We start from the raw sequence: 26793 nt of genomic DNA on the forward strand, positions 1-26793 counted from the left end.
TTAAAAAAAAAAAAAAAAAAAAAAGGTCCTTGAAGGGCGCCTGGGTGGCTCAGTGGGTTAAGCCTCTGCCTTCAGCTAAGGTCATGATCTCAGGGTCCTGGGATCAAGCCCCACATCGGACTCTCTGCTCAGCAGGGAGCCCACTTCTCCCCTCTCTCTCTGCCTGCCTCTCTGCCTACTTGTGATTCCCCCTCTCTCTCTCTTTCAAATAAATAAATAAAATCTTTTTTTAAAGGCCTTGAATAACATATAATCTCAATAATTTCATCAAATTTTCCTGTCTTTATTCTATTTTTCACAGAAAGGAAGCAGAGTGCACACAAAGGAAAATCTTCAAGTACTCAAGATGATGTTCTTTCCAGAACACTCTGAACAAGAAATATTATTAGAAGCATAATCATATGTAGTCATTGTTAATGTAATAAATATGCCACATGCCTTTCATTTCAGAACTTGCAGGGTCAAGATGAACTAACAGAAAGACCGTTCTTTTTAAAAAGTGAATAAGTATCTGGGAAGCAAACTAGTTCTAATATTCTTAAAAGCCAAAGCAAACTTACGCTTACCCCAATTTCACCAAACCAACCCAACATTTAAAAATCAAGATGCTTTATCATGAGCACTGAGTCATTTACAGACTTGTTGAATCACCATATTGTACACCTGAAGTAAGACAACACTGTATGTTAACTATAGTGCAATTAAAATAAAAAACTAAAAAAAAAATGCAATATTAAAAATTAAAAGCAATGGCAAGGCAACTGGACCACAGTCAGGAAAAATTAAAAAAAAGAGGTTTTGTTTGACTTTTTGATCTTACTGCCTTCTTAATTACAACAGTTCACCTAATTGGGGACGGATGAGGGGAAAGGACAAGGAAGCCCATTGAGGCCTCCTGGCAAAATATTTCCCCAGCACAGCTCTGCCTAAATCAGTCTTTTATTAACACAGGCTCAGCAAGTTTCTAATCCAACCCTTCTGAAGTCTAATAATGGTCTTCCTTTGGACTAAAAGCCCAAACGGGTAGCCATTCTAATGGTTAAGCAGGAGATATGAAAGTCAGACAAAGGGGCACCTGGGTGGCTCAGTCCTTAAGCGTCTGCCTTTGGTTAGGGTCATGATCCCAGGGTCCTAGGATCAAGTCCCGCATCGGGCTCCCTGATGGGTGGGAAGCCTGCTTCTCCCTCTCCCACTCCCCCTGCTTGTGTTTCCTCTCTTGCTGTATCTCTCTCTGTCAAACAAATAAATAAAATCTTAAAAAAAAAAAAAAAAAGCCAGACAAAAACACAGCCTATTTTTCCCAAAACACAGAGTTAGATCTAGACAGAAGAATAACATCTGACCTCTCCTGTTAAATGCACCACAGGATAAAAATTATTAAGCTTAAGCCAATACAGGAGGAAAATGGTAACCTGGACTCACACCGTCAAGACACTTCAACCTAAAAATCTTGGCCTCCTTGGGGAACACTGAAGAACCTTTCAATTCCACGGTGGGAAGAGGTATAATAAAACAGTGTTCCGATCCACACGCTAACACGCGATCCTCTTGGAACAGACCTCCCTCACCAAGCTGGCCATTCATTGCTCTGTTACTGTCAACTTCTCTTCACACCAAGCCCCTCATGAATGACCAGCCTCTGTGTGAGGAACACAGGATCTCCCTGCATCAAGGCTCCAGGACCCAAGCTGGGCCCATCAGACTCTCTCCCCCACTATTCAGAATGGAGACACAAATCCTATTTGGTATGACCCTGTTGGGGAAATATCCCATAAAGCTAGTCTGCAATGGCCATTCTTCTATGTACATGTGATAATAGAGAAGGCTGGTTTGCAGGGGAAGAAAAATAAAGTGGATGCAAAAAGAAAACCTTGGCTATGCCTCATGAGTTTGATTATTCACTACACACAGAAACCAAAGTGATTATTTGCTGGCAATTTTTGAACTTCAGGGAAAATAATTTAAATCTTCTGTCTCTGAGATACAAACCAAGCCTAATTAGGGCAGACAATACAAGCCATTGCCCAGCTTCAATGGTCTCTCAAGTTTTCAAAAGAAAGAATGGAGATAGATAAACACTGTAGCAAGACAACACTTAAAAAAAAAAATCCCCTAGGAAAGCTTTAATAGGGACAAGGTGCCTTGAGAGAATCTAGGATTAAAGCATTATTCTAGAAAACCTTTTTAATTACTCTGATAAATGTCTGGCTATTACTGCTTCTGATTAAACAGATTTAAAATAAAAACAAAGAAAAACAGAAACCCGCATTCTGTAAATATTAATATTTTAACTGGTAATTTTTTTTTACATTTTCAACATTGAAACATCTGGTTTCACATTTTAACCAGAACAGAGAGACAGGCAAAATAGCAAGTGTCTCCTGGAATTTATTCAGTATGTCGGAAAATTAGGCACTGTTATGGCCAAGTGCATCCTTGGACTAGAAGAATCTATCCTGCTTTGTGGACAATAATATACCTCTTGAGCTACAGCTCTTGAAAAGGATGGAACATGGCTGAATTTCTGGAACACATCTTCAATTCCTCGCCTTATAAACAGAGCCCCAGAAGCTTTGAACAATGACCTCACCACCCTTCCCTGCCCTTCTATCTCATAGGAAGCACAAGTCACAAGAAGCCATGGGGCAGACATCATTTTGAAACACACATCAAAGATGCCACTCTGAAGTCCCAAAGAAAGACTTCAGTGGGAGGACTCACATCAAGATGGGTGTAGAGCTCTGCAGTTCTTGCCTCTCTATCTTGGCTTTGGAAAAATGCCTCGGGTTTTTTTTCAACTCTACAGACTCATGCCGACTGAAGTCAAAGTAAATACTCCCAAGATCGAAGGCAGCCCTCATTGCGAACTGCGGTCTCCTTCAATTAAAACAACTTTCAGTAATGCTACAGTTACATTAAAAGGGCACTTCACACATCAGTGGACTATAGTTTTAAATGGATATGAACACCCACACTTATATATTTTTTAAAAGCATATTCTTTTGGCCAGGATTTCAAGAATCTTTGGAAATCCTGTAAAGTATTATATATTTTCCCCTAGATTAATAATAGTACTCAATGCTTTACATCTAAATGTTCTGGTTGTTAAAAAAAAAAAAAAAGTAATTGTATTATCTGGATACACAATTAACATACTGTTCAAAAATAATTTTATGGGGCACCTGGGTGGCTCAGTGGATTAAGCCGCTGCCTTTGGCTCAGGTCATGATCTCAGGGTCCTGGGATCGAGCCCCGCGTCGGGCTCTCTGCTCAGTGGGGAGCCTGCTTCCCCCGCTCTCTCTGCCTGCCTCTCTGCCTACTTGTGATCTCTCTGTCAAATAAATAAATAAAATCTTTAAAATAATAATAATAATAATTTTATAATCATTTCCCAATTTTTTGACACTCTGAACGAAGATGCAGGCTTCTTAATGCCAGGCCTACCATTACTTAACTGAGTGTTAAGGTACGTTACTTGAGCTTCAGATGCTTTCATTTCCTTATCTGTAAATATGATGCTAATAATACCTGTCACAAATAGGGTTCTAGGGAAGAACACATGACTTCATGCATGGAAACCAGGGAGAACAGTATGCCCTTAGTGTTAATCATCATCATCTTTTTTTCTTTTTCCCATCATTAATTTTCACTCTTCACATTGAAAAGTACCACAGTAGTTCAAAGTAGGAGTAAGTAAAATCAAGGGCCGGTGGGGGGAGAGGGGTCAGGTGTTAAATATGTAATACAATCAACCCTTCATTACCGCAGAGTATGTTATTTAAAACAGAAGAGCATTCTTTGGTGATTTTGTATTTCTTTCTTATCCCCAGAAAGAGATAGAGGGAAATCTTACCAAAAAACATTCCTGGGAGGTCAACTAGTCTGAATCAGTACTATCAATCACAGTCTTCTTATCATTCAGTCCACAGCCTAGTGAGCAGCAGTTCAACGGGGCAAAGCAGAACAGCCTCAAAAGATTTGAAATGCTTCCACTGCGATAGGTACTCTCATCATGGGAAATGTTTTTTTAATTTGGGAGAAAAAACTGTCATACAAGAAACTGGCATATCGGCAATATAGCCCATATTGTCTCTGGAAAAGAGCAATATTAATAAAAACCTTAAAATAAAAATGTATCGATTCCTATGGTTTCCAAGTATTTTGATGTTCTTGGATTCTCCCAGGAACTCCTTAGCATTTTACTCTTGTATTTATTTCCTTTGCCTTAGAATAGATTTATTTGTTACAAAGTTCTTTGACTTTTCTTGGATGCAAGAGGGTTGGGTAAATTAGGCAACCCTAGGTACATCTCTCTGGAAGTTTAGTTCTTCTTCTTGGTTTCCTTTTATTTGCAAACTGCCAAGTAATACTGGTTTCTATTTCAGATGTTTGTGGAAAAAAAAAAAAAAAGAGAGAGAGATCAAGAGCAACTCTGGGTAAACCTCTCCTAGGCTAACACGTTGAAATCTAGTTTCCAATGGAATATTCTGTTTCTGAAATGACAAGGAACAATCATAAAAAGTTGGGGGAAATGAGATTTCAAAAACAGCAGGAATTTAGAATGAGGTAAATAAAAGCACTGATGTAGTCAGTACCAATGGCCTGAATACTTCCCGATCTATTACATTCAAAGGACTGGTCAAAAGCAACAATAACACATACCTGAAGCTCTGAACTGGTCAAAGTAGCAAGGTCTTGAGATTAGATACAAAGTCATAAGGTTCTAGAAAAATGCCAGATCTTGGATCTTGGAGTCCCTCAAAGGGACTACCAAATCCGGGGGGGGGGGGGGGGGGGGGCAGCGGGGAACCCTTCTCACTTCCATCATTAAGCTGACATAGTATTTTTGGCAAAACTGGGTGGAGAAAGTCGCACATGACCAAGGTCTGAGGGGCGTCTGTCCCCCCGGCAGTCCGCCTCACTTTCCAACAACTCCCCCCACCCACCACTTACCCTACACTCCAGACTAATGGCTCCCAACTTCTCCAAATACGCATACAGGTTTCAAAGGGTAGTAGAACAGGGCCCCTGGGTGGCTCAGTGGGTTAAGCCGCTGCCTTCGGCTCAGGTCATGATCTCAGGGTCCTGGGATCGAGTCCCGCATCGGGCTCTCTGCTCATCAGGGAGCCTGCTTCCCTCTCTCTCTCTGCCTGCCTTTCTGTCTACTTGTGATCTCTCTCTGTCAAATAAATAAATAAAATCTTTAAAAAATAAATAAATAAATAAATAAAGGGTAGTAGAACAAATGTAATAGTGATGACATTTAAAAAAAGAAAGAAAGAAAGAAAATACATATAAACCAAACTGTCAAGAAATGAGTTCCTATTTTATTAACCCCAAAAGCATCTGTAATCATTTAAAAATAGAGTCATTTCACTAAAATCTATTTGAGCTCTTACTCTGTTTGCAGAACTGGAGATACAAGTTGTGCCCTAGAACACTTTCTCTTCTCCTTCTCTCTTACCCCCTCTCTCAGATGAGGTCTGACCAAAATGGTTACTCCTGAGAGGGGAATTCTTAATTCTGTTTGGTTGAGGGAGGGAGGGAAGAGAAGAAGATGGAGGCAATTCTTCCTTTGTCATTGGGGTTTTAATTTTTGACCTTATGAATGCATTCATGAATTACTCATGTAACCAAAAATAACAGGAAGAGAGTGAAGCATGTGTGTTAAGAGATGTCAAGAAAAATCTAAAAGTCCTTTGCAATGACAGTAAGACCCCCTAAGAATAGGAGATACTGTCCAACCCCACACTGCACACTGGCATCAGACACCAGTGGCTCTACCCAGTTGTTCATAACAATGAAAATTAGTAAAATGATGCCATTGCTCAGGCAAGGGCCATCCCTCTCTTGCCCATCCCTCTAACCTCCATCAAGCACAAGACACCTGGCGCTTAACCAACACTCAAATGAGTAATTATTCAAAGGCGGACTGAAAAAAATGGGGGCCCAAAGAAAGCTGAGTCTCCTGTCTCAAGTACAATGCCTGGCCATTTTTTCTTCTGTGGTAACTCCAGCATATTCTCCAAGACTCCCCTAAAAGGATCTTCTTGTGTGTGTATGCACACGTGCATGTGTGCTTGTGTGTGGGGGGGCGGGGTTCACTGACATCTAATTACCCATAAGGAAGAACACAGGTTTCAGCTCTACACCTGGAAGCTGTCTGCTGAAGGACATACCCATGCAACCATCAAGCAGATGAAGGTAAAGAAGCTTCCAGTACCCCAGCAGACTCTCTCAATACCACTTCCTTTCATTTTTTTGCCAACAGCTTCACTCACTTTTTATATTGTCTCTTTGTTTTTCTGCTACTTGCAAAGTGAAAGAGGTTCTGAATAAGACAATGGCTAAGAAGCTCATTCTTTTTACTTAGAGAAACCAAAAATCTCTAGTCTAATAAAGTGAAGTAGATGAAAAATAATATTAGGAATCTAGCAGTATTCTATAAGGAGATGAAAACTTAACAATGGACCAAAACAACATAAGTGACATTTATTGTAAGGGGCATTAAGGATATGAAAATATATTAAAGGTTTCTAACTGAACTATCTTTATTCTCAACACTCAATACTTCAATAATTTTAATTTACATATTTGATGATTATAAATAAAAGATTTGCTCAAGAAATTGTCAGATGTGACACAGTGTGCCCCTCAAAATTCTCATCTTATAATCGTTCCCTTTGTGAAACCTTGTTCCAGCCATTATTTGAGAATGTCATAAGGCAAAATAATTTGTTAAAGCAATTTTGCAAAGGACAAAATACCTCAGACCTTCTCTTGCACAGGAAATATAGGAGCTTCGCCCCCCCCCCAAAATTAACTAAAGTCCATAGAGACTACTTAAACCTTTAAGGTAATAATGATAAATTAACAAGAATCTAGTACAAACTATTTGGGGCATCTCTAGAATCCACTCTCCACCTCTCCCTGGGACAACTCCAAGAACATTCAAATCCCATTTATAACATTCAAGAACTATGAAAAACAAACATTTGTCTTATCAGTGTAGAAACCCAGAGAAGTATCACACCATTAGCTCCTCAACACAGCCTGGTAGAGACTCTGCTTGGCACAGAACCCAACTAAGGAAGACAGAAATTTCCAGAAAATTCATAATTTTGCGAAACAGAGAATTTTTCAGATGGCTTAGTAAAAAGGGACACAGGAATGTCAGAACATCAAAACAGAGGAAAGATCTCCAGATGACATCACTGACTGGTGTGGACAATTTATTTATATCAGGGTTTCTCAACCTTGACACCATTACTACTTGGGACCAGCTATTCCTTTTTTTAAGAGGGGATGTTCTGGACATTCCAGGATTATGTAGCAGCACCCCTGATCTCTGCCCCCTAGATGCCAGGAGCATACTCCCCACCATGTAGTCACAACAACAAAAAAAAAAGCTCCAAACAGTGCCAACGGCCCCTGTCCCCTGGGAGATAAAATAATCCCTGGTAAGAACCACTGATTTAGAATGACAATGACGATGATGATGGTGGTGGTACTGGTAGCAATAATGATAGCAGTAATGATAATAAAACAAAACCAACTCTATGTAGTCAGCATTGTGCATCAGCTGTCCCACTGAGAACTTTATAGATGCTTCATTCTATAAAGCAACCCTGAGATAAGTACTATGATTTTTTACATTTTACAGATAACAGAACTAAGGTTCAGAAAGGCTAACTGTCCTCTTGAAGGTCACACAGGAAGAGGCTGACCGGAGGTTCAAAGCTAAGCCTAACTTCAATCATTTTAACCAGCATCCTATATATTGCCATTTCCATGTAGAGAATCATCAGAGAGCTCTTTGAACAGAGCACCAGGCTACTCCAAACAAGCATATGTAAAACATGGTAGCCAAAGGCCACAACAGACCATGTCTAGTGGCGGTGAAAGCAGGCTACCAGTGGGCATGAACTCTCATGTGGCTTCTTTTAATAACATATGTTTTATATAGGATCTCAGGAATCCTCAGAGCAACCTCTCAAGACAGATACCCGTATTCCCACGTTATAGGTAAGAAAAGTGAGCACCAAGAGATTGAGTAAATAATCCAAGGTCACATAGTTGGCTTTCTGGATGGAGCCAAGATTTCAAATAAGACTGGTCTGACAGCCAAGCTTCAATTGCTTGGAACACAAAGATTTTATGGGTTGAGCAACAATCAATCATAAAGACCCAACATGCCAACACACTCTTAGCAGTAACTGACCCGGGTTAAATGCTCTTGGGTCCCCCGGCATGGTGAGACTTTCATAAGACCAACTGAACCCTAGCCTCATGCTCCAATCACCTTACAAACTGGGAACTCTTCCGGTCTCCTGTCACTCTAGACCTACTTACATCCTATATGGGTTCTGGCTCTTGGCTTTTTATATCTCATTTTAAGTAGATCCAGATTTTTTTAGGGGGGTAGTTGGAGTGAATTCTCCCTTCACAAAAATATTAAGTTCACAACTGAAGCTGGGTTGGGAATGTGAGGTACACGAACAATGTGTCTCATGGATAATCCAAAGGGGAAAGGAAAGAAACAAAAGGAGATTTACGGTGGGAAAATGAGAGCAATACCCAGAGTGGAAATAATCTAAAGTACAGATATTTAATCTGAGAGAAATATTTGGATACTGGGAATTCCAAAGGAGAGCTGAGCCCATGATTATGGTCCAGAAGGACCCATGGGCTATTATTAAGAAATGCATTTCCATTGAAATATAATTCTACACACACACACACACACACACACACACACACACACCCCAGAGCTATGTAAAAATACTATTTGCGGTTTCACAGAGCACTCCCATCACAGACAGTGATGATATGCTCTAAGAGCTGGGATAATTGACCACACTGGGACCTGCAGCTTGTTTCCGGACACTTCGGCAGCTTGAACATAGAAGATGAATTTAAATTTAAGGCCATTAGAACACAGGAACAATTGTCACCGTTTCCAAGGGGAGGTTAAATAAGTAGGTGAGAGAATTTTGTACAAACGATTATAAGGATCACAGAAATATAGTTCTCAGATGTCATCCATTTTAGGCTCCCTTGCAATAATGGAATAATAGGGCTCAGGCAAGTCAGACAATTGGAGGCAATAAAGGTGGCAGACAGAGACATCAGCGGACATTGAAGAGACATCATTAAATTAAAGAACAACTTAAATTAGGGGTCTTTCAGAAACACTTTGCACCAGGCTGTTCACTTTGTTCTACTCGGTCCCATCATCCTGAGGAAATCCTGAACCATCCAAAGACCCTTTTAGTTATGGCAGAAAACCTAACTCCAGCTCACAGTGCGATGCTCTTATTTTCTGACCTATTCACACACCCAACCCTGGAGCCGGGCAGCCAAGGAAGAGGTCAGCACAGGAGAAGAGGGTAGGTTGTCTGGAAGACCATGGAGGAAAAATGGTACCCAGTAGCCACAGTCATGGAGAATGAATGCCATACAGACAAGAACAGATAGGATGCACATTCAGGTTGGTCTCATCGTGCACATATAATGGCAAATGCTGCACACTTTCTCCTTCTAGAAAAGCTGAGTTAAGCTTCAAAACTTATCCAGGTCCCTTTCTTCTCTCCTGCCCTACCAAACACTCTTTTTGAAGTTGCCCTTCCCCCCATACACATCTCTCTCTATCCTCTCATTTCTCCACCATTTTAGGATCTCCTCTTTTCCCAAGTGCTTATGATTTCATCTGTAGCAAGAAACACAAGCCAGGCTGTGATTTCATTCATCAAAAGGTGCTAGACCAGCATCATCCTTGCCTGTGATGTCACATGTTAGGGAAAATCATTATAACTTGAAGGAACATATGCTACTAAAATTCCAGATATTGTGGCACTTTCGGGGAGGCGAAGGGAAACTTTCTTCCTAATGCCCTTGAAATCATGCCACAGAGATCCAGAAGGCCTGTGACATCTGGCCAGCAGGAGCCTCTTTTATTTAATCTCTTCCCCATATACCTAAAAGGCCAATTAGTGTGCCCGTTATGCCTCTACTCGGAAAAGTAATACCTCCAAAAGGTTATTTCAAGACAGACTGTTAAATGAAACATGAGTAATTCCATTAGAGTGTTGATTAGGAACACAAGTCAGAAACTGCTCCAGACAAGAAACTAGTAACTACAACAACAAATGGGAAATGAACTCCAACTTGGCTCCCCAGAGAGAATCAAATGAACTGATGGCTATGTGCTTTCTCTTATTTCCAAGGATCCAGCTAAGGTTCCATCTCAGTCAGTGATATTAAAGAGGTGGTCTCCAGGGAAGATGAAGGCAGCCCTCTGTTGGAGTTAATGCATTCCTCCATCAGCCAAAGGGGGATAGCCCAACCTCCCCATATGGAAAGGAGTGGATTTCTCCATGTTGATGAACTACAGGCAACACAAGTTCAAATCCTGCTACTCAGCTACTTACACAACATAGACACATACACCCACAAGTTCAGTAACACACTACTATGTGTTTATTCAAACCACAGAATACCTCCCAAATACTCTTACCAATGGAGGGACACATTGGCCATCTTAGTAAATATTTGTTCAAGTTATTTTCTTATGGCACACAGGTTTATTTTAAGGTCAACCATGACACCTGTTCTCCAGTTTCAATGGTATCCCCCATGCAGTGACTTAATCCACCCACACCTCTGAATAGGGTGAAAAGACACCCCATTAGTCCAGATGCCTCAGATGAAACTCAAACCTCTGGCCTGGAGACTTTCTACTGACACACCTAAGCCAACTGGGATGGTCACTAACTTCCCCTGCATGGCTTCCTCCCTCCAGAGAAATACAGATGCTACCCATGCTGTGACCCCATAGACTCCTGTATCTCTCATTCTCAGAGTCACCTGCTTATTGCCATATCGCTTATTGCTGTATCTGTCTTATATTCCAAAATGGACTATGATGCATTTGGGGAAGAAAATAAGAACTCACCATCTCCCAGGCCCTCAGGACACAGGCTCTCTTGCAATACCATCTGCCTTGTTCAGCGTAAGCTAGCCACGCAACACTGCCTTTCCCTCTACCTGGGATAAGTCTTTGTCCAGTTCTTTCCATTCTTCAAGACTTGGTTCCAAGTGTCACCTTGTCAGAGAAGTCTTTTTCATGACCGGCAAAGACTGCTGTAGAAAATAGCCCTATTCCCTCCCCAGTTCCACGGACTGTAGACTCCAACAGCCCATTTATGTCCTTTGTGGCACCTACACACCTGGCTATTGTGTTTGCTTTGCTATTTGCATACATATGTAGTCTCTCTCCCCTTTCTGTTCCACAATGTTCTCTACCACAATACCAGGCGATACCCTCAACGTATCGCAAGTACCTGGCACAGAGTAGGCAATGGTTTGGGAGATTAACCTACTGGTTTAAAACAAAGGTCTGATGATTAATGTAATGAACAGCCACATATTATTTTAGTCAGCTGTAGCTGTCATAACAAAATATCATAGACTGGATTGACTTGAGCAAAAGAAATTTCTCATGGTTCTAGAGGCTGGGAAGTCCAAGGAATTCCAAGGTCAACTAATTCAGTTCCTGGTGAGAGTTCTCCTCCTAGCTTTCAGATGGCTGCCTTCTCACTGCGTCCTTCAACGGTGAAGAGAGAGAGAAGACTCGGGTTTCTCCTTCCCTTCTTTTGAGGACACTAATCCCATTAAGGGGACTCCATGCTCTTGACCTCATCTAAGCCAAATTACCTCCCAAAGGCTCCACCTTCAAACACCATCACATCAGGAGTTTGGAGAGGACAGAAACATTCAACCCATAACACATATAAGGACAAAGGAAAGAAAGGTTTTTCTTCCCAATGGATAACTGATGTTTGGCTACTGGAAACTAACTGCAGAAAATACGTATGTATGTGGGAAAGCAAAACAGTGGCACACATACTTCATTATTTATCTCCATGTAATTTCACAAAATAATCACAGCCTCATACTGTTTGTTGAGCATTTATTGTTATGGGAACTTTTTTCATCTCATTCAGTCCCGACAGACATGACCAAATGATTAAATCTACATTTGCTAACATTTTCCGGTTGGAGTCTAGGAGATTAATGTCTAAATCCTGGGTTGCTTTTTTCTTATTACATCGGACATCTTTTGGAGTGTCTGCCAAGCCCAGAAGCCAACCCTCTTCTTGGGAAGCTTCCTGCCAGATCTCCATGGGGGGCCCTGGGCAGCCATAATGGGGCTGGGAGTCCAGGCTCCATTCATTGGCCAAGAGCAGTCATGTGACCCAAGCTTGGCAAAGCAGAATCTCTTTCCAGGGAATGTGGAATTGTGACTGAGAGCCGGCTAGCCAGTCTCCGTGGGTGGCTGTAGAAGGAACGAGGGGTTATTCATGTTTTCTTCCACATAAAAGCTGCTCTGCAAAGAGGAGAGAATGTAGCAAAAACAAAAAAGCAGAAATAAGAGGGAAAAATAAAGAGCTGATGGCTTTCCAGGTCCAGATTCCAGCCCATTTCTAAGAACCAGCTCATTCCTGACCCTGAGAGCAACGGGAGGTCCCTGTATCACAGACACCCTGTTTTTCTTCTCTTCCTTAAGTCACTTCCCTGCTAGTTAGCTCAGGCATTGTAATCTCATATGTATGTACTAATTTCTTGGGACTATGAAAAGCTTTTGTGTGTTTGCATACCCCCATGGGAACTCAGGCACATACGGCAACTATAAACACCAGGTTATTTCTCTCACAGAAACTCTGGGAGAGGAGAGTAATCTCATAATCTCTGAATTCATCCAGCCTGAAACTGATCTGTGTATCTTTACAACTCAAAGCCAAGCTATCTAAAAAGCTTTCAGGAGACATATTTTCCTAGACAAAGGACAATTTTTTTTTTCTAAGTGGAGAGGGAAAAATAACAATGTGCCCCAAACAGGCTATTCTTACTACATTTCTGACTCAGTGTAAGTGCAATGAAAGAGCTGGCACAGGGGTGCCTGGGTGGCTTAAGCGGTTAAGCCCCTGTTTCTTGATTTCAGCTCAGTTTAAGGGTTGTAAGATCGAGCCTCACATGGGGCTCTGTGCTCAGTCTGGACTCCACTTACTATTCTCTCTCTCCTTCTCCCTTTCCCCCTCTCCCTGCTCTCTTTCTCTCTCTCTCTCAAGTAAATAAATGAAATCTTTTTTAAAAGTTGGCACAAAGTAGTTGTTCATTGCTAACTATTGCTATGATTATCATTTACCTGCTCCTGACCCAGTGCTCCCCAGTGGGGCTGGAAAGGGGGAGGTGCACATTGCTGTGACCCTAAAAACATCTTCTCTGAGCAAGGAGAAAAGAAATTACAGGATAAAATTACAGGATATCTGTAAGAGTTAGCAATAAAATGTGGTACTCTATGTCCCAAAGGGATTCTAGATGATGAAAAATTAATGACACAAAGTCACTGGCTGATACTGGTTTACATTTTTTAAAAGAAAACTCTGTAAATTCATATTTATTAAAGAAAAACAATATAAAAAATATAGAGTCCCACTGGCATTTGAGAAAATTAGAGCATCTGTATTCTTGGCAAGAATCCAGAAGGACCAAGATGTCAGCGCAGCAATCATGCACATGCTGGAACCACTTTCCAAGCTGCCTTCTCTGAATCTCACCTTAGTCTCGCAGCCACATCCCTTCCAGCTCCTTCTTAGATCTAGCATGGGCTGGGGGAGACCTGTATCAGCCGAGGGTCCTTTTATTGTTCACTATTCACCTGCTCCAAGAAATCCTACAGCAAAGTAAGACTACCCTCAAAGAAAAGCAGATGGAGGGCAACATGGGGGAACAATGGGAAACAGGAAAGTGTTTCTTCAGGAAATATTTCATGATCACCTTCATTAACAGTTCAATGAATCAAATTGACACAATGAGATTCTATCTAAGACCCATCAGATTGGCAGTTATTCAGAAAAAATATATACTACACAGTGATCGTGGAGATGTAGAAAAAGATTCAACTTAGACTTGACTTATGGGAAGATACCTTGTTTCAACCTTTCTGGAGGGAGTCTTGGCAATCTGCATGTCTTTCAAATACACATGGTCTTTGACCTAGCAATCCCATTGCTAGAAATTTATCCTACAGAAATAATCAGAAAAATGCAGAGTGCATAGGGTACAGGGGTGTTCTGAATAATGAGGTCAAAAAAATGGGCTTATAATAGAGAAAAAATGTCATCAGTCTGAAGCTTCCATAATAATGGAGTGGTTCCCTGAAACCCAGTACTTATATTTAAGTCTGGGGTTCTTCAAACCTTGTTCTGAAAAGCTCCGGGAGTACTCACATATCTAAAGGTCCCCTTCAGAAGTAACCAGGGAATTTCACTGGGTGGGTTTCTTCCCAGTTCATCCCAAAGCTTACCTTCTCCTACACATTCTCCTACAATGATGTGTCATGAAATGGTTCTACTGCTTAACAAACAAACAAACAAACAAACAAAAAATGGTTGGATAATAAGGACTACTATGCAATTGTTGTAAATCAGGTTATACAGAAATACATACAAACTAAAAAGGGTATTTAGGTCTTCAGCATCTAGTACGTTCCAGTGGAGGAACACCTGCTTCTTATAGGCACAGACCATCCTGTCATACACCAGGGTTCTCATACCTAATAAATTCTTAATAATGGTGCAACTTTCTTTTAATTATATCATTCTTAGTGATGAAATTTAATTGAAAGGATGCATGCAAAAGTGTTTTCCCTCATGTCGGTACGAGATGTTCCATAACAGAAGTTCTTTTGATATACATCAGCCTAAAGCTTAAAGGTTCACATGGAGCCAGTATTTAGCCCTAGTTCCCATTCACGCAGTACTTGAAACCATCACCAGGTCAGACCTCCTAGAAGGCATCCATAAAACCAACTCTTTTCAATGGTCAAAAATTACTGCTCCCACCCCAAAAGACTGCAGTCTTTGAACTGTAGTTCTGGGGGACGCGGGGGGATTGCAGCTAAGGAAATAAGCACTTTGTTTCTTAAGCAATTGCAAAGCCTTGCTAACAACCCCAACAGGACACTTCCCCTCTCCCACAACCGCAGGGCTACTCAAAAAACACTCCGAGCCTCACAGAATGTTACGGAAACCCTTTATGAGAAAGAGGATGGCTTTGGTGTTTTATGCCTTTGAGAAATGGTGCTAATTCAGGTCTCCTTTCTGTAGTGATCTGATTTGATCATTTTAAAACACAGACATAAAATGGCTCATTTATATAACCAGTTGCCAAGAGCCTTGGCACTTTAATAGGTGGCTTATGAAAACATACCTTTTGGAAGAAAAACTAATGTCTACAGAGAGGAAAAGGATGGATGAAGCTCACAAAATTTAACTGCATTTTAGTTTTGATTTGGGAAAACTGCAAGATTATCCACTTGGGAAACTCAACCCACAGATCCATAGACAGATTGCTAAGTCCTCTGCCAGCTGCTGCCCTAAGACCCGCTTATCTCAAGGGTTCCAGGAGCCAACAGCAAAGATCTGACTTGGTGTCTGCCCCTCGCTCACAACCTCCCTGCCATTCCAATCTTGCAGCGATCTCAATGACTCAAGGAACTGGACAGAGTTTCTCTCCTCAAAGTCTGATAAGACTTGGCATGGCGGTCTCAGGATGGGAGGACCTGGCCTCCGCCAGGGTTAACCACCCGTTGTTAACTGCTCGAAAGAACAGAGTTGCCCCCAGCCCTGCTTGTTCTCAAGACAGAATCCGTGCAAAGAGTGTTCAAATTCAATCCTGCTTAGCAATTTGAGTATATTTCCCCAAATTTTGCCATAAAGTGATATGCTTTTTTAAAAGCCTCATATTATTTGAGTTTTGCATATCAGATGCTGACATATTTTATATCTAAATTTAATTTAATTTAGAAATGCTTTGCAGTAAATTATACTTAGCTAATTGCAAGTGTGAATGCCTCCATAGTTTGAAATGATTTATTATGTTCTGAACAGCACATGCGAAAAGGAAACATCACCTGTGTCTCTGCATTTACCTTTTTAATGTCATAATGGTAAAGCCTGGGCATGGTACCAATTAAAAGAAAATGAAATCTTTGGTAAATTAAATTGTCTGTGATAAAACCCAAAACACCAGTTGATATCCTTCTCATTAACTCAGTAGCATGCTTGAACTTCTCCTATTTTCCAGAATGAAGCCAGAATGAAGGAGCTCTTTGAAAAGAGAGAACAGTGAACAATGACACTGAAACTGTCTCAGATGCACTTAGTCCATCAGTTGCTTCAGGGACCCAACTCTTTTGGACCATTCCTATTCTACTCTCTACCAAGTAACCACTACTGCTCTGGCCTTACTAAATACCATTTTTATGACAGTAATGAAAAGGAGGAGTGTGCCCATGTTTTTAAGCTAATGACACAGCAAATGTAATAAGACAAGACACAATAGTCTAATAAAAAAGAAAAACAAATCCTAAAAGAAATTTGGACTATGATAATGGCCTAAAATAGTCATTTCCAATGCAAGAGACCATGCTATCTCTTAATTGTTCTTTCCAGTTACATAATGAAAGGCAAAAGATGTAACACATTAACAGAGTCAAAGTATAACTGAGATTAGCAGTCTCGTCTCTCTCGCTTTCCTTTCTCAAATAGAATTTAAAAGACCTGTAGTCTTTTATTTTTTTAACACAATATTCTATATTATTCAAACACTGCCCTGGTCTAGAAAATGTTGCTGAATTAATCCTCCGTGGGTTATATATTTTTTCTATCGAAGCATTCACTGCACCATTTTTGGACTCAGTTTGTACATCTATCTCCACATTTCATTCAAGAAGTACTTACTGAGTATCCATTGCTGAGTGCCATACCAGATGCTGGAGATCTGACAATGAACATGGTTAAGTTCAGTGGCCTGATGGAACAATATACAGATTGACAGCTGAATTAAGTGCTGATAGGTGCTATAAAGGATGGTCAGTACACAGGGCTATCAGAACATGCAAACGCGGGATCCAGCCCAGGTGTGGGAATAAGGAAAGGTTTTCCAGAAGACAGGACCCAAAGAATGAATCCAAGTTGGCCAACAAAGGCAGCAGAGAAGCAGAGGGTAAGGAACGTAAAGTGCATTGCTGGCCCAAGAAAGGACATGAACAACAGCTCAGTGGGAGGCACAGCACTGCAATGAAGGAGAAGCCAGTGTTCAGTAAACTCAAGGGGAAGTGAAATGGGCTCAAGGCAGGACCAGAGATGGGTGCCTGGCTGGTGCAGCTAGCTGAGCATCTGACTCTTGGTTTGTCTCGGGTCATGATCTCAGGGTCCTGGGATCCAGCCCCAGCTCAGGGTCTGTGTGAGTCTGCTTAAGATTCTCTCTCCCTAACCCTCTGCCCTTCCCTCCATCCCTCTCTTTCTCCCTAATAAATAAACAAATCTTAAAAAAAGAAAAAAGATGAGACCAGAGAATCAGTCTCAGATAACCACTGAAGGGTTTGTACATCTTATTAAGGAGTTTCAACTTTTATCCCAACAGTGCTGTGGAGCCAGATCTCAGTTTTCTTGTCTTGTCTTGTCTTGTCTTGTCTTGTCTTTTAAGATTTATTTATTTATTTGAAAGAGATCACAAGTAGGCAGAGAGGCAGGCAGAGAGAGAGGAGGAAGCAGGCTCTCCACTGAGCAGAGAGCCCGATGTGGGGCTCAATCCCAGGACTGTGAGATCATGACCAGAGCTGAAGGCAGAGGCTTTAACCCACTGAGCCACCCAGGCGCCCCCAGATCTCAGCTTTCTACGACAACTGTTCTGGCAGGCATGGAGAGAGGAGCCTGGAATTTGAAGGAAGTCAGAATGCAGACGTCTCCCCTAGCAGACAGTCTCCCAGGATGCAGTTTAACAGGGCCCAATGCAAGATCAACAACACTGATTCAACTTAATTTACGCTGGAAAACATATCCAATTTGCCCATTCACTCAGAAGGAAAAAAAAAAGTTTCTATCATTCTTTAGTAACAGTGTATATGTTCCACAACAGGAGAATATGGGATTTGAGCTCTTTTGTAACTGAACTAGCTAGCCCTGATTTGTATGCATTCTACCTCCCTTCCACCACCCTCTCTCTGGGCATCCGGATGATCACCGGACACAACTGCACAGTGGAAGGTCAGAGTTTGAGATCCAGAGATCTTCCCCTGTGCTGAGTCAACTCATTTTTTAAATGTTGATTCCATCAGTGTGATACGGCTCTGCCCCAGCATTAAGACAATAAAAAGCATACTTGAAGAATAAAGACTGCTTGGGTAGACAGAGCTCACCCATTGAGAAACTACTGAGCAGAATGATGTATCTGTGCATTAATAAAATATACCAGTTTCCCCAGGTATGTATCTCAAGAAACTTCCCACTAGAGCACAGTGGGCATCAGCACGTCAATTTATTTATCACTTGACTGACCTTTAAACAGACTTATTAGGATATCCAACAATCGGGGCGCCTGGGTGGCTCCATGGGTTAAGCCTCTGCCTTTGGTTCAGGTCATGATCTCAGGGTCCTGGGATCAACCCCCGCATCGGGCTCTCTGCTCAGCAGGGAGCCTGCTTCCACCCCCCTCCCCGGGCCCCGCCACCGCCCCCGCACTTTGCCTACCTCTCTGGCTACTTGTGATCTCTCTCTCTCTCTCTCCTCTGTCTAATAAATAAAATCTTAAAAAAAAAAAAAAGAAAATCAAACTATCAACATCCAAACAGAAACAAATCTTTACTACTGCACAAGCAAGTATTTCAAAGTGGGGGGGGGGGGGGAGACAAACTACCATACTTGAATGTAGTGTTATTCACCATAGCAATTTTTTTTTTCTGCCTTTCAGCTTGCACTATATAAAATTACCCTTTCCTGGGAGATCCTCCGAAATGAGTCTTAGTGCTTTTGCCACAAAAGAAAACAGATTTAGAAGCTTGCTCATTATCATTTGAGATTTCTCCAGCATTTTATTGCTGTGATCACTTCCTGTCCCAGTTACACCTGTGGTGTCACCCATCCTACATGTAAAGGGGCCCATATACAGAGGGAAAGTGATGGGATAGTGATCTCTTCTGTTGACGTCAAGGAGTACAACTTCCACTCTAATTTAGAGACATGTTCATCGAGGCTCCTTAAACTTTGGGGGTTGAGAGCCTATGGGGTCATGATTCCCTCAAATCACAAAATCTTGACTGTAACTTCTGAAGTTCATTCACAGACCCCAGATACTTCTAGATTGTAAGGACTCTTTGGGTTCCAAGAAACAGGAAATCTAAGTCACACTAACTTGAGTTGCCCCACCCTCCAGGGTCTATCGTCTTGCAGAAATAACATGCTTAACATGTTACTGAATAACATGGCACAACTTGAATCAGAAGGTAAAGTCTGTATCATCACGACTGTCTCTCTTTCATCTCTGTGGGTTTCATTCTTGGGATCTACATGGTAGTAACATCAGGGGCCAGTAGCTACAGGCCAACCGCATCGCCAGTTTAAGTGTGAAGGACAAAAGGTGATGGGACCCTTTTTCCCACTGCATCAAATACTCCCAGTATCAGCTCTAATAATTTCTGATCAGGTTACATGCCCATCTGTGAATCAACCACCACTGCCAAGGAGACGGGATTCTGTTTGCTCAATCTTGCGCTACGTGTCCACCCTAGGACAAACAGCCAGAGCAAAGGGCAGTGGTGGGGGGTTTGAAGAAAATCGAGGAGGCTTTTGCTGAAAGACAGGGAAGTGGGTGCTGGTTACAAAATCCTGATCTACAGGGACGCCTGGGTGGCTCAGTTGGTTAAGCCGCTGCCTTCGGCTCAGGTCATGATCCTGGGGTCCTGGGATCGAGTCCCGCATCGGGCTCCTTGCTCGGCAGGGAGCCTGCTTCCTCCTCTCTCTCTGCCTGCCTCTCGGCCTGCTTGTGTGTACTCTCTCTCTCTGAAAAATAAATAAAATCTTTAAAAAAAAAAAAAATCCTGATCTACACACTAAATTCAAGCAGACTGATCTTTTGCACTGGAATCACAGAATCTCAGAACCCAGGGAAACAAACATAGTGATCTAGACCAGTAGTTCTCAACATTTGGACCTGGACCCCTGGGGGATTCTGAGACCTTCCCTGCACATGCCAAGACCGGGTCACTCCCCTGCACTGTTCAGGCACTGAGGGTCCTGTACTTAAGCCACAGGGTATAAATTTATATAACTGGTACCTTGCCCAAGACTATAAGTTCCATGTAGGCAACGCCCACACTGGTACCACACCCCACTATTTGCCGCACATCTGGCAGGCTTCCTGGAAGTCAGCAAGTGTTTCCTGAATGAGAAATTGAATAAATAGCAACACAACTATAACACCTGGATACTACTGTGCATCTTTACCTGCAAATGCTCTTTCTTACCAACCGAACCACTAAAGAAATTCTCAATCCAACCTTCTCAGCAAAGATATTACACCCTAAGGGACGTGACTGTTATCCACCCACATGGAGCACAAACAGCTATCACAACAATGAATCAACATCATTCACAACCTATGGTTAATGCCAAACCAAAAAGAAACAACATAATCACAATACAATCTGTCATCATTTGCTTGGGAAAGGGCTTTCTCATTGCTCCTGTGACTTACCATATTCACACAGCTTAAGACAAGCACCTAAGACCCACCAGAGGGCAAAGTTAGAAGATGGTTAATGGTGAGGAAACTGAGCCCCTATTAAGACAAGCTCCAGGGGAATTAGGTTTACACAAATTAAAAAACCTTGAGATAAATATTCTTTTGTAGGATTTCTTTTCTACATTTCAAGGTGACCATCTCTACCGGACCAAATCACTATTTTTTCATTCACACAAAGGAAGAAGATATCAAGTGTCTATATGTACCTACCAACTTAAAGGAAATACAGAAAGCAGAAGAACAAGTAAACAGGTAAAATGACACCCTAAGAATGGGACCAGCTAATCAACACTATGGGAAACTATGGGACAATCCAGTTTCCTCAAAAATAAATTACAGAGAGGGGCACCTGGGTGGCTCAGTGGGTTAAAGCCTCTGCCTTTGGCTCAGGTCATGATCCCAGGGTCCTGGGATCGAGCCCCGCATCGGGCTCTCTGCTCAGTGTGGAGCCTGCTTCCCCCCTCTCTAATTGCCTGCCTCTCCGCCTACTTGTGATCTCTGTCAAGTAAATAAATAAAATCTTTTTAAAAAAATAAATAAATAAATTAGAGAGAGAGGAAGAAGGAGCATGGGCATGGAGGGGAGGGGAATGGGAAAGCAGAAGGGGACAGTGGGGATAGAGAAGAAACTAAACAGATAAAAAGAAATGTAAAAGATGGGTTGCCTGGCTGGCTCAGTCAGTAGAGCATGCAACTTTTGATCTCAGGGTTGTGAATTCAAGCCCCATGTTGGACATGGAGACTACTTTAAGGAAAAAAAAAAAAGATGATCAACCAGTCAAAATACCTCAATACATTGACCTTATTTTTTTTTCATTTTTTTATTTTTAAAGAAAGAGAGTGCACATGAGTCGGGGAGAGGGACAGAGGGAAAGAGAGAAAGAGAGAGAATCTCAAGCAGGCACCACACAGCACGCAGTCCCATGGGGGCCTCGATCTTACAACCTTGAGATCATGACCTGAACTGAAATCAAGAATCAGAGGCTTAACTGACTGAGCCATCCAGGCACCCCACGTGGACCTTATTTAGATCCTTATTCAATCAAAGAGAATAAGTATATTATGGCATTTGCTCATTAGTAATGTGAACATTGACTGGATATTGTATGACTACGGTATTATAGTTAACTGTTTTAACTTAAAAATTTTTAAATCACTTTTTAAAAAATCCCTCTTAGAGCATATATTGAAATATATGTGAATTGACATAACATCCACGAACTGCTTCAAAATAAAATAGGAAGGAAGAGAGGATTGAGGGTGGATGGTAGCACACTGTGGTCCATTGCATTATTCCGTCTGTTCTTCCCATGTTCCATTAGTTTCTGGAGACAAGGGAAAACGAGGTCCAGAAAAGCAGGTCTTCACCATCTTGTTTCCTATTCCCAGTCCCCAGCCACTTCTAGGTGGCTTCTGCAGTGGTACTGACAGCCCAGGATGCACATAATGGCCTTTTTTTATGGGAATGCAATAAAAGTGAGGGGGAAAAAAACCTTACCCAAAGCAACCTGCTTCTTTATTTTTATTTTATTTATTTTTATTTTTTTTAAGATTTTATTTATTTATTTGACAGACAGAGATCACAAGTAGGCAGAGAGGCAGACAGAGAGAGAGGAGGAAGCAGGCTCCCTGCTGAGCAGAGAGCCCGATGCGGGGCTCGATCCCAGGACTCTGGGATCATGACCCGAGCTGAAGGAAGAGGCCTCAACCCACTGAGCTACCCAGGCGCCCCTTCTTTATTTTTAGAACAACAGATACTGACTGAGCCTCTATGAGGAGCAGGAGCTGAACCACGGACTGAGCATGCTCCACGCACTCACATTTTCAGTGACGGACACATGCCGAGCGCACCCTTCTCCAATTCCCCCATAGAAGAGAGAGCAGGGCACCTGGGTGGCTCAGTGGGTTAAGCCACTGCCTTCAGCTCAGGTCACGATCCTGGAGTTCCAGGATCGAGTCCCACGTCAGGCTCCCTGCTCGGCAGGGAGTCAGTTTCTCCCTCTGAACCTCCCCCTTCTCATTCTCTCTTTCTCTCTTGCAAATAAATAAATAAAATCTTTTTTAAAAATTTTAAAAAAGAAGAGAGAGCAGGGCACACTAAGGTCTAGAATTTAAGAGACTGGGTATGAATCCTGGTATCACCACTTACCAGATTCAGGGACATCACATGAATTATTTAAACTCTTTTCCTCAGTGTCATGACTGATAAACCGGAGAACACCGAAAAATCGACTTCCCAGATTTTCTGTTAGTATTAAACCAAGTGCTTATCACCAACGCCCAGTACAAAACAATCATTAAAAGTACTGAATTAAAAAAAAAAAAATGTACTGAATACAGCACCAATTTTTTTTCCCCTAGGAAAATTTGAAAAATGAATTTGTTTTAATTAAAAGAGGATTAGAAGTTATCTGGGCCAAACCACCATGTCTGCCTACTACCTTTGCAAATGCAGAAGCTGATATGATTTAGAAATACCTGTCTTGCCTTTTCCGTAAGCCCTTCTGGGATCTTGGAGGAAAGAAGTCACTGACTGCCAGAGCTGCAGATGTGCAAACAGTGGTACCTATTTGCACATCACATCTGGAAACCTTTCCAACTCCTTGGTGGCCAAGAACTCTTCATGAGTTCCAACGCAATAGGTCTTGCTGCACAAGGGAAAAGAACACATCCCACTACAGGGATGGAAGAAAGGGAGGGGCCCAGTAGGTCTAGAGGACCCAGGTAAGTTCCCAAACTTCCAGGTGTTAAAAAAAAAATATGACCGGTGATGGAAACCTTGAGAAAGCTGCACGGAAAAGCCAAATGGGTTGTTGAAAGGGTTTTGCATAAGGTTCATGACTTCAACTATAAATCAGCCCTTTGCTCTCAGCTGACCCATCCTTGGTCCACCATTAATGGATCCGTGAACAAAGAAATGGACACAACAGCCTTCCATTTCCTCCTGAAAGTGGCCACCTAAATATCTTTCACATCTATTGCAGCATGTAGGGCTTGGGTTTTTATTCAGGAAGGCAATAATCCTAGAAGCCATGGTTTTTCTCTTGCCTATCAATAATTTAAATTCTTTTTAAGTTATGGGCAATATCTACTTGCTAGAAAATGCCATGTTTCTCTCCATCCAGACATCTTCTGCTCTTAGACACCAACAAATCTGTGGGAATATTCAAAAATATTTAAATCTTTTTTTTTTTAAATTTTAAGATTATTTATTTATTTATTTGAGAGAGAGAGTAAGAGAGAGCATGAGAAGGGAGAAGGTAAGAGGGAGAAGCAGACTCCCCACGGAGCTGGGAGCCCGATGTGGGACTCGATCCCGCAATTCCAGGATCATGACCTGAGTGAAAGGCAGTGGCTTAACCAACTGAGCCACCCAGGCACCCTCAAAAATATTTTAAAATTAAATGGGCACTAACTACTTGCAGATGCTCCCAGATGGAAGCAAGAGCTGCACTCCCTAAGCCCACAACACTAGACACATACACACACAAATGGCCCAAGATAAAGAGGAAACAGTACCATCCTCAAAAAGAACCAAGATGCGGGGCACCTGGCTGGCTCAGTGGGTTAAAGCCTCTGCCTTCTCAGGTCATGATCTCAGAGGTTAAAGCCTCTGCCTTCTCAGGTCATGGGATCGAGCCCAGCGTCGGGCGCTCTGCTCGGCAGGGAGCCTGCTTCTCCTTCTCTCTCTGCCTGCCTCTCTACCTACTTGTGATCTCTCTCTGTGTCAAATAAATAAATAAAATCCTAAAAAGAAAGAAAGAAAGAAAGAAGTAAAGGGGAGTATTATTTTTAAAATGTGCTGAAATGAATGTTATCAGAGTTCTATGTAAATTCTCAAAAGTTGTTCTTGCCTAAATGAGCCTTCTGTTTCTGGGCTAATTAAGTATGGCCACCCAGAGTGATGAAACTTTGAAAAATAAATTAATATATAATTGAGAAAACTACCTTTCTTAGTGACCTTTCTTATCATTACACACACTGGTCTATATCATTCAACACTTGGTACATTTTTTGCCCAACACGGAAGGCCAGACCAACCCGATATCTATCAGGTCTATGGATTTTTTTTTTTTTTTTTAATTCTCTCTCTAGTTATACTCAGGGCATTGTACTGAGATGTCAACACTTTTGCCATTAGGAAGCTCTAACAATCTCAGATCCTCCAGAATTCTTTTGCAGTAGGTATTTTAGATGGAAAACATGACCAACTTCCATTTCAAATTCTGAGTTTTTTCCCAACGTCTTTCAAATATGTTATCAATAATAACACTAGACAGAGGAATAGTAAAGTCTTTAAAAAGGAGTAAGAGGAAATTAATCCATTCTATTAGCACTGCCCTTAGTGTTACAGGATTTTTGTCCCCTTAGTCCCCCAGGTTCTTGTTCACACCACCGCTTTTAAGAGTGAAGAGGTAGACCAGACAAAGGGTGATGGGCAGTAAAGCAAAGTTTTCTGAGCAAGACTATAAAGCTCCCGGAGAGGGAGGGGGCCCAGGAGGGTTGCCCGCCCCAGTCTCTAAGTTTACGGGGATTTTACTAGAGCTCTTTTGCGGAACTATCGCAAGCAATCAGGGTGTGCTGAGGGATGCCACTAAGGGCTTTGGTCACACCTGTCTACCTATTAGGTTAATGTCTCTGTGTTGATGGGTTTGGGTTTTTTGGCTGACATCTGGGGGCTCATGTCTTAACTGCCCTTTGCCCATGATATTGACAAATGGTTTGTGGTTGTCTTTTTTTTTTTTTTTTTTTTTAATTTATGTGACAGAGAGAGACAGTGAGCGAGGGAACACAAGCAGGGGGAGTGGGAGATGGAGAAGCAGGCCTCCCACTGAGCAGGGAGCTGATGCGGGACTTGATCCCAGGACCCTGCGATCATGACCTGAGCTGAAGGCAGATGCTTAACTCACTGAGCCTCCCAGGCGCCCCTAACTGTCTTATTTTAGGATGTTCTGCAGAAGTCATTTCTGCAAGGGCTGCAAAGCAGAATACTCGTGCGGTCCTGTCTAACCCATGAAACGGGATGTCAGTGCTGTTTTATTTGAACTGTCCTAACTCCTGATTTTCTTGTTGGGGATCCTGGCCCTGACGACCTAACTGTCCAACTAACTCCTAACAGTAGCACCATCTCCCATGGATGTTCACTTGCCACATTCCTGGGGAACAATCTGACTAAAGACTTCAAAATTCTTATTCAAGTTTCTCAGATTTGCCTAGTTTTTCATCACTTTGACAGTTCTGAAGAGGACAAGCCAGGTATTTTGTAAAAACAACAACAACAACAACAAAGACAACCCTCAGTCTGGGTTTGCTTGATATTTTCTCAAAAATATCAAAGGCGAGAGATGCCTTCTGATCACCTCATATTAGGGGTACATGATGTCAACACGGAGTTTTACTGGTGATGTTGGCTACCAATCAATTAGTTAAGGTTGTGCCTGCCAGGTCTCCTTCGCTACCACGTCATTATTTTCCATGCCCCATTCCTTGGAAGGGAGTCACTAAGTCCACGTCGCACTGAAGAGAAAGCAAATTAAGCTCCCCCTTCCGGAGGTGAAAGTATCAAGTATATAGAATTTAGAATTGGGTAAAGAAGATTTGAGTCTTCTTCCTATTTCTCTATCTATCCCATCATTGACGGTTACCGTTGTGGACTTATAGATAATCATTTTCTACTTTGGGCTATAATCCAATACTATTATTTATTTTGTTGCTATTTCTATTTTCAGCCGACACAGAAATATGAGAAATTGAGATCTAGGATTTTCTCATGCATTCAAAGTACATGCTCAGCGATGTTAGACAGAAATATTTCATTTATCTTAAATTTATATGTTCCCAGATTCAATGGTTGCCCATAGTTCCAGGACTCTAAAATTTCCTATACAAATGTCTGCATTTCCAGGATCACTACACTGCAGAGCCCCGGTGGGGACTAATCACAAAACCATTTTTTAAAAATTAAGGATTTCCGTCATCCAGTTCCAAGGAACCAGCTACTGATTATAAACCTCAGAATTTACCACTATTGGGTAGCTCTCCTTTTTTTCCCTTTCCATATTCCATTCCTTTTCCTAATACAGGCAAAACAGCAGTATTCATGACCAAGAGCCTAAGAGACTTATCCGATTTTATTTTTTTATTTTTT

At 41.8% G+C, this 26793-nt stretch overlaps 1 protein-coding gene across 14 annotated transcripts in view; it reads right to left on the bottom strand.

Moving 5' to 3' along the window:
* The window catches only part of MAGI1 (membrane associated guanylate kinase, WW and PDZ domain containing 1), a 633434-nt gene that overhangs the window by 410343 nt on the left and 196298 nt on the right, over positions 1–26793 (bottom strand). The window lies entirely within an intron of this gene.

This window comes from Lontra canadensis, unplaced genomic scaffold (assembly GCF_010015895.1).
Source record: "Lontra canadensis isolate GAN:19392208 unplaced genomic scaffold, GSC_riverotter_1.0 scaffold34, whole genome shotgun sequence".
NCBI classification, from domain to species: Eukaryota; Metazoa; Chordata; class Mammalia; order Carnivora; family Mustelidae; genus Lontra; species Lontra canadensis.